Source organism: Teleopsis dalmanni, chromosome 2, assembly GCF_002237135.1.
Source record: "Teleopsis dalmanni isolate 2A chromosome 2, ASM223713v2, whole genome shotgun sequence".
NCBI lineage: Eukaryota > Metazoa > Arthropoda > Insecta > Diptera > Diopsidae > Teleopsis > Teleopsis dalmanni.
The window spans coordinates 233,181,807-233,190,410 of record NC_051847.1 but is presented as its reverse complement, the minus strand read 5'-3'; positions in this window follow the sequence as shown (position 1 = coordinate 233,190,410).

Here is an 8,604-nt window from a genome sequence, read left to right as displayed (position 1 = left end):
ATAGATTTTATTAAAATTTAATAACAAGTTCAAAAATTTTACCATCTTTGATAGTCATCTTCGGAAACAGTTAAAGTATAATTTTATAAATTCTTACATGGAAATTAATTTTTTTATTAAATTAAATATGATAGATTTTTTATCTAAACTGCTATATGAGTTATCTGCAATTTTATTCGAGTCAATTTAATACTGTTCAACCATTATAAAACTTATTTTCACCCTTAAAAAATTGTTTTAAAACAAGTACAGTTATTACTCAAAAGTATTAAGCAAGTACATTAAAAACTATTAAAAAAGCAATTAGATTTAAAATAACAACAAGGAAACTTATTTACAAAAAATGCATATAAATCTTAATAGAGTTCAAACAAGACCTAAACAAATATAGGCAAAAGCCTAAATGCAAACAATCACAAACAAGTTTTCCATATTGAAAATAAGGGCCGAGAAGTACCGGCATATTTGAAAAATATAAATCCTAAGAATGAGTGCGTTTAAATATAAATGAAAATGTGAAAGTAATTTAACGAAAATCATTGGAAATAAATACAATTCTCGAAAATAATTATTTTGTTTTGTAAAGCCATATAGCATTGCTTGAAAGTGTAAAGAAAATTCTCATGTAGAATATTACTTATATGTAAATATGTCGTTGTCAATATAATATATTACACAAGAGATAACAAAATACTTTGCAGCAATTCCAATGTTTTTTTTATTATTTTAATTATAAAAAATTTTTTTCCGTAGCATTTAAATTTTAGACTTTAAATTGACATAAAAAATTCTGTTAAACTAGAAGCAACACTTAGGTATTAGTGTTATACTGAATATATGTTTTCATGTACGTTCTATAATTTCGGATTAAAGTTGAACTTATCAGTAGCGGACTTACGAGATAAATAAGTTCGAACAAATAAGTGTTAATAATTTTATTTTACCAATGAAATAGTAAAATATTAAAATCAATATATCTCGGGACGAATTTTAAGATAAAAGCTTACAACTTCCGGTAACATATTTTGGCATAAACTTCATGAACGAATATTAATATTTAGCTAAGCGAATGTTGTAACATAAAAAAATCACATAGAACTGTTAAATATAATGTCATTACAGAAAATTATTCATCACTGTAGTGGCATGAAATTACAGAAAGGCAGGCATACAGAAAACATCTTATAATAAATTTCATAATAGAAAATTAAGAATATAGACTGTACAAAGTTTTGGTGACAACTTTGATGAAGAGCTACAAAAATTAACATCCATAACTGTTATTAGGCGCATATAAAACGTGTAATAGAATATTGTGGTCCTGATCTTTATAATATCAAGCTATCATAAAAAATTTAGTTGTACTTTAAGTAATTTATAATTTATTCAAACACAACATATATGAAATCCAAAAATGGTAAACTGGTTTTAATAAAAACGCTATAAATATTAAATAGAATTGCTTTAATTTCTCTATGATCTACTCTACTGTACCGCGCTTAATATATTACTGTGGCATTCTAGCTAAATGTGGAAACATACTTGTGTAAGTTTATATATGCTTCAATCTCTTTCAAGAAGTTCTTTTTATAACACTTTTCTATAAACGTTAACTGATATACACGAATGCAATACACATTCTGATATACACTTCACAGCACACATGCATATACGTAAATACAATATCTGTGCTATTATTTCTGCTTTAGTGTACCTTTAGTACCTGTTCTATGTCCACTTGTTTGGTTTTTGATCTGAAGTCTATGTAGTTCTTACTAAATTTTTTTCATTTTTTTACACTTTTAAACCACACAAAGCAGTCATTGAAAAAGGGTTTTGTTGGCACAGCTAGAGCTGCGTTTAGTTACTTTGTGGCAGTTGCTGTTAACTTGTTTTCCTTTTTCACATTTCGTTATGTTGCTATCGTTACCAACAAGCAACTTTCAATATTGACGTTACAGAAAGAATTCTTTGTATTTCTGTTTTATTTCTTAGTTTATTTTATTTTTCTTGGTTTCACAATAATTTTCCACATTTAACCTTTTTATCTGTTTTCATCATATTTCTAAGTATAAGTTTTGAAATTGTTTACAGCCGTTTCAAAAGAGAGAGAAATAAAAGAATTAAAAAGAAAATAAGTTTTGCAACAAAAAAATATAAAAAAAATTAGGGGCAAAGGTGGTTAACGTAATCATAGATTATGGTACTAAATTTAGACGAATGCATCTTCAGTTTAAATTCTGATTAGGATTATTTTACGCTCGGCATATTTATATTAAAATTGGATTTGTGAATAATTTATTTTTAAGATTTTATAGAGACGAAAGTAATTATAAAAGCATTATTATGTAAAATAGAGTATGTTTCATCTACAATATAATACAGTCAAACTTCCATAATTTGCAAAGAAAGGTTCGACTTATGGAGACTTCGAGTTAAAGAAATTTTTTGTAATTGTGTATAATTTGCTCTCCAAACCGTATTGCACTCTACTTAGTTCGAGTTATAGAAAATTCGAGTTATAGAAGTTCGATTTAATTTAAGATCTTCAGTTCAAAAATGTTTATTCATGATAAGACAGTAAATATAATGTACTATGTTGAATTTTATGGAAAAAATTATAAAATATTTTAACGAAACTACGCTAATTATTAAATGTATATTATATATACATATATGTACATAGATAAATTCCTCTCTCTGTGAATGGGATTATTTTCTTTCTATATCTAAAAACTATTTTAATCTCTACAACTTAATTTAATTTCTAACTGTAATTTACTTATAATATTAAACACAACAAATAATAAATATCATTAGACTTAATAGAATTTGTCGTTAAAGTCAACTAACACAACTTTATATCATGTTAATTCAAATTGTGAAATATTTTTTAATATATTTACATATAGCATTAATAGCCTTAAAAAATTTTCAAAACCAATTGCTGAAAGTACCCTAAGGCAATCCATTAACTACTAACAATAAACTCTGTTATTGCCCCCTTTTTTAGAGAAGCAAATTTAATTTTTATGAAATTTGTATAAAATTTCGCAGCTTAGATTTGATTGAATTTATTTGAAGCAGTAGAATTTAATATAATTTTATTTACAGTAAAAATAAATATATTTAAACTGAAGTAACCAAATTGAAAAAGTGTATAATTTTTATACATGGCTGCCCTTTCAAGAATGAACTAATTGCTTATAAAATAATATTTTTAAAGGGTTTCAACCTATACAACATATATTAGAAAAATTGGCAATTTCTTTTTTTATGTAATATAATGGCATTAAATGGTATAGCATTAAAATTAAATATTATATAAGCAGCAGGGTTAAGTAAAAAAAGAAATAAGCTCACTAACTCAAAAAAGTTAATAATCTGTTAAAAGCGAACAATTCTTGAATGGAAAATTTTGTAACATAACTTATAATAAAGAATACTTGTACTTCCATTATTAAGTAATAAACAGAAATTATAAAACTATTAAACCAAATAGTTTTAAAAAGGTAAATAAAACATCGTTAAATATGACATATAAAAAATATGTAAAACATCTTGTAAAGTAAATTATTTTGGGATCTAAGATTTATTCACACTTATTTTATAAGTTACCTAAATATGTATTCTGAAACGGAAAGTATCAGTACATTAAAAATACAATATTTTATTACGTTAAATATCTCTATGTATTATATATCTTTCTTTTCTGTATTTATCTTAAATTGTTGAGTATCAGAATAACTATAAATATATCTGAAAATTTTAGTTTAAATAAAACTTATTTTATGTTAACTCCTTCAGACTAATTTATTTCTCTAGTGTTTTGCTTTCTTAACATTTAACCCTAGCCCTAAAACAAATTAGCACCCAAAGTGAACAACAATAATACCATATGCAAGTCAATGGTAGATTCTACCTATTACAAATGAAACCAACCTCCCCTAAGCACGCTTTGTTTTTCTTTTTTTGCGTATATACACCCGTGCATATTTACATGCTAAAGGCGATTATTATTATCGGTTTATATGCAAACACTAAAAACGATAGACTTAGAAAACCCTAAAAACTTTTTATCGCTTTACAATTCAAAAACATTTTAACTTTTAGTTCAATATTCCTGAATTTTATGCAGTTATATGTACTAAACTAAATGATTTATATATACGACCCTAAGCTTATATACGGGCATTATAAGAAAAGTTTTATAAATGAGAATATTTACTTTCGCTGAAAGGTCAATAAGTAAAAAAAATACTTAGTTTTAGTAATACCACATTTATTGATCCTTTTTTAATTTGTTGTATGAAATACATTAAGAAAAAAATAATGTTTCAACATTTCAACTCAAATGCATAGTATTCCGTTTAATTAATTTTTGTTTAGACTCTACAATCTCTAAAGGCTTGTGAAAAATTAATATAAGGAAGTTCACGATTTAAAGACAACAGGCCTCATTTCCTTTCACTTACTGTACAAATATAATTCTTTATTGTAAACTCTAACACAAACGAACTTAATATTGGATCCTAATGATCCAACACCAATCTGAATTAATAAAATTATTATTTGCAAACCTGCTTGAATTAATCACAATCTGAAATAGTTCTATCAAATGACAGTTTTGATGAGTAATAGCGCGAAAAAGTATATTCACGATTAGTCATTAAAAACGATTCTACCTTTATTAATTAATGTATGCATCTTTATTGATTATAATAAATTCTAATAAAGAATTATTGCTTTTCAAATTAAATATTAATCATATATTTAAACCAAATCGCCCGATAAATATGATATTTTAAGATAAAAAAAATTCAATTTAAAAAGCCGGTTTGAAATACAGTACATATGAACATACATATTAGTTAGTAACAATTCTGGCATTAAGATCACGTGAGGTGAGTATAGAATTATATTATTTGTTTATTGTATCGTTACTCTACTTGCTTTTATTTTAATTAAGATTCCTAAATCTCATAATATTGCTTTATTTATTACTATATATATATAAGTTATATATAGAACATGAAGAACTGAAGTCACGCCCCTCGTACCTAATGCACTTACTAAAGATTATTTGTATAATAATTTTCACTATTTCAATTTTTAAACTTTAGTTTGCTTAAGTTAAAATTTTACAGCTCATATAGTTTAATTTTTATCTTATATATGTGTATGAATTAATATATATGTATGAATGTACATATGTAATGTACGTAAAGGGTAAACACTAGAATGCTAAAAATCTGAACAGCTGCAAATCAAAAACTTATTGTGCAATTGCAGTTGATATACAATAATATTTTAAAATAAATTACCTTGATGACTTTGCAGTTATTAAAAAAAAATTTAAGAAAATTTATAAAAATGGTAAAATCAGACAAAATGCAAATAATTAACAATTGGCGATATACAAAAGCACGGATAAGTTTTTTAACATGAATATTTACTCATAAATTTAAATATTGCACATGTGTATGTGTGTATGCGCATTCAAATGTACATAAGATTAAAATGAATAATATTTAACTAAAATTTTGACATTTAAACACACCCTGTATTTTAACGAAAAAAATATTTAGCTTAAAATGGTTTTTATGCAACGCCTGCTTTAGCCTTTGGCAACAAAATGTAATGTCGTCACACAAAAGTGCAAAGCAAAGCCAGCTTCAAAAAAGAGGGTCCTTCACCGTTACTTTACTTTTTAAGCAAAACTGTTTGTTTATTTTCACAGCGTTTGTTGTGCTCATTCTTTGTCATTTTACCTTATAATTTATGTTTCAGATGCGTTTTTTTTTTTGTGAAAATTATGAGCTACAAACAATTTGCTTTGTTCTGAATTCGTTTCGGTTTTACATTTTGTTTGCATTTGTTTACATTAGTTGCAAACTGTTTCCTTCTAACTCTTTGTTGTTATTGTTTCTATTTTTACTACTACTGTTGTTGTTGTTGTTGCTGTTGCTACTGTTATTCTACTTTTTTTGTAATCCACCCATTTCTCGCATGAGAACATATTCAAGTTGCGGAAGCAATTGCGCGTGCTGAAGTTGTCGAATGTTGAATGCACAAAAAAAAGGGTTTTAGTTCCAGCTTATATGCTTACGTCTTCAGCTCCCGCCCTTCTACAACAAAATCTGCTACCTCGGCATCGTTATTTACGCTATTCATTCATACATAAATAAAGTTTATTTAAGAGCTTAAAAAGTGTGAAACTCCCTTTAATGGTATTTAGATTTGGTTCGGTCTACCGACTAGACTGCCACTTCTACTTTAAATAACACAGACTCGTGCATCAGCTTAGTACAAACGCTCTCTTTTTCAAAAATGCAGCAGCCGGCATTACACAAAAATTACACACAACTTTACTTACAAGCGTTATTTTCTTTCCGTGTGTAATTGTCAACTTTAATCCTTACTTAAGTAGTTTTTGACGTTTTTTGATTAGAAAAACGTGCTCAGATCATAAGTCATTTAAATATGTTTCTTAAAAAAATAACTTAGAAGTAATGTTGCACAATATATACTGGGATATATTTTCTTAATAAACTCTATATAGTTCCCATGCACCATTTAACGGCCATTTTCTGACCCACGTCATTTAATTATTATACAGATTTATATCGAAAGTTATATTTACATCGAATCAATATATAAATAAGTTTCATATATTCTAGTTTCAATCTAAATTTTCTGGAGATATTATTATTAAGTTACCATTAAGATTTTTTTAAAATTAGCTTAACAAAAAGAAATCAATCCGTCTGCTCGTAATAAACATATTTCATAATTTAAATGACATTTAACAATATCAATCATTATCTACATGCAAATCGTGCTAGAGATTAAGATTAATTAAAAAAGCATTGAATTCCAACTGTTAGAATTATATGGCTAATGTAAGAAGACATATTACACTGTTTTAGGTTTAAAAACTTTTTTTAAAAACCTACTACCCCGGAAATTTTTACAATTAACAATATAATAATATTATAAAACATTTTTAACATAATATATATATTTAAATGGTTGGAGCAATACATATATAATAAAAGGAGCTATAGTATTACATACTATATTGGCTTAAAGTCATTTGTTAAATAGGTTTATAAACTGAAATAATAAAATTGACTACTTAAAAAATGAAAAAACCTGGGAAATGGTGTACTGGAATTACATTAATCAAAAATTTATTTTGCACCTTTCTCACCAAACAATACGAGTCAAGAAAATATCAAAATGATCTTGACGTATTTATAGATAAATATTATTATTTCTATAACCTACTGGCTTATTTTATTTTGAATACGTAATATATTAATTTTCGTCATATATTAATGAGACAATAAATGTTTGATCTACATAATAAATTAAAGCCATATTGCAATGCTAGACTCATTAGTTTATCTTATTTATATTAAATATTAGTTTAATATTATGTCAATAAAACAGTTAACATATAACATATACGCGTTTACTCTTTAATGATCTTTATCTTTTAGGATTTGTTTATTATAAAAATAATTAAGGATTTGTTTATAAAATTAGTATAGAATAGAATATATATATATAATATATTGTAACATTTTAATTTTTAACTATATGCATATAAATTTTTATATTTACAAGCTATATTTACAAAGTATATTTTAAATCCTACTGAAACCATAATAATTTTCTCTGAAGGAAAAGATCACTATGCAATAATATATTAGAAAAAATTTAAGCCAAGAGGGTGCATTTTAAATAATTATCTAAACATCATAATAGGAAGAAAATTATACCTAAGAACAGAGAAAACGAAAAATTTGTAAAGGCATAACTAATTACCTTTCTGTGATAGACGTCCTACACAAGTGTAAAATTTATATTGTATGAAATTTTCACCTGTTTGGAAATACTGAGTTTAGGTAGATAACAAGTGTTACCTTCAAAGAAGGTGCGCAATCTAACAGAATTATTTGAAGGAATAATTAGTTGTTCTTTGAAAAATGCAAATAATTATAAATTTCAATAGATTTCTACTAATAAAGTAATAAAATTCTTGCACAGTAATTATCCTAGAAAATGAAAATATGACTATAGAAATTTTAGAACAGGTAACTTTCTTTATGAAACAAATGCCAATTCAGACCTAAAGCAAAGCTGACTAATACATTTTCAACATAGTAATTCAGTTCTTATTACAGCTGTTAGTGAAATATAGTTTAATATAGTCTAAGTTTCTAAAAAAAAATAAAATGGTTTAATAATAAAAAATCTGTACTAATAGTACTAATTTTATACAGAACAATATCTCTCATTATTTCTCAGATATGAACCTCTAATTCTACCCGTGTTTTATCAATATTGAAGTATATAAATAATATATTTTTAAAATGTATAATAAAAGCATCTAATGTGATTATTTTATTTTACAAAATATGCAACATTTATCTAAGTAAAGTCAGTAATCCAGAATCTGTACAGAATATATCGTTAAGGTTTATCGACTTCATAAATTAAAAGCAAAAAATACATGTGCATTACTTGCCACATACAATTTAATGTGACTAGTCACGCGATACCCCCATCTCCTCCATTTGTTTACTCGTATCTAAG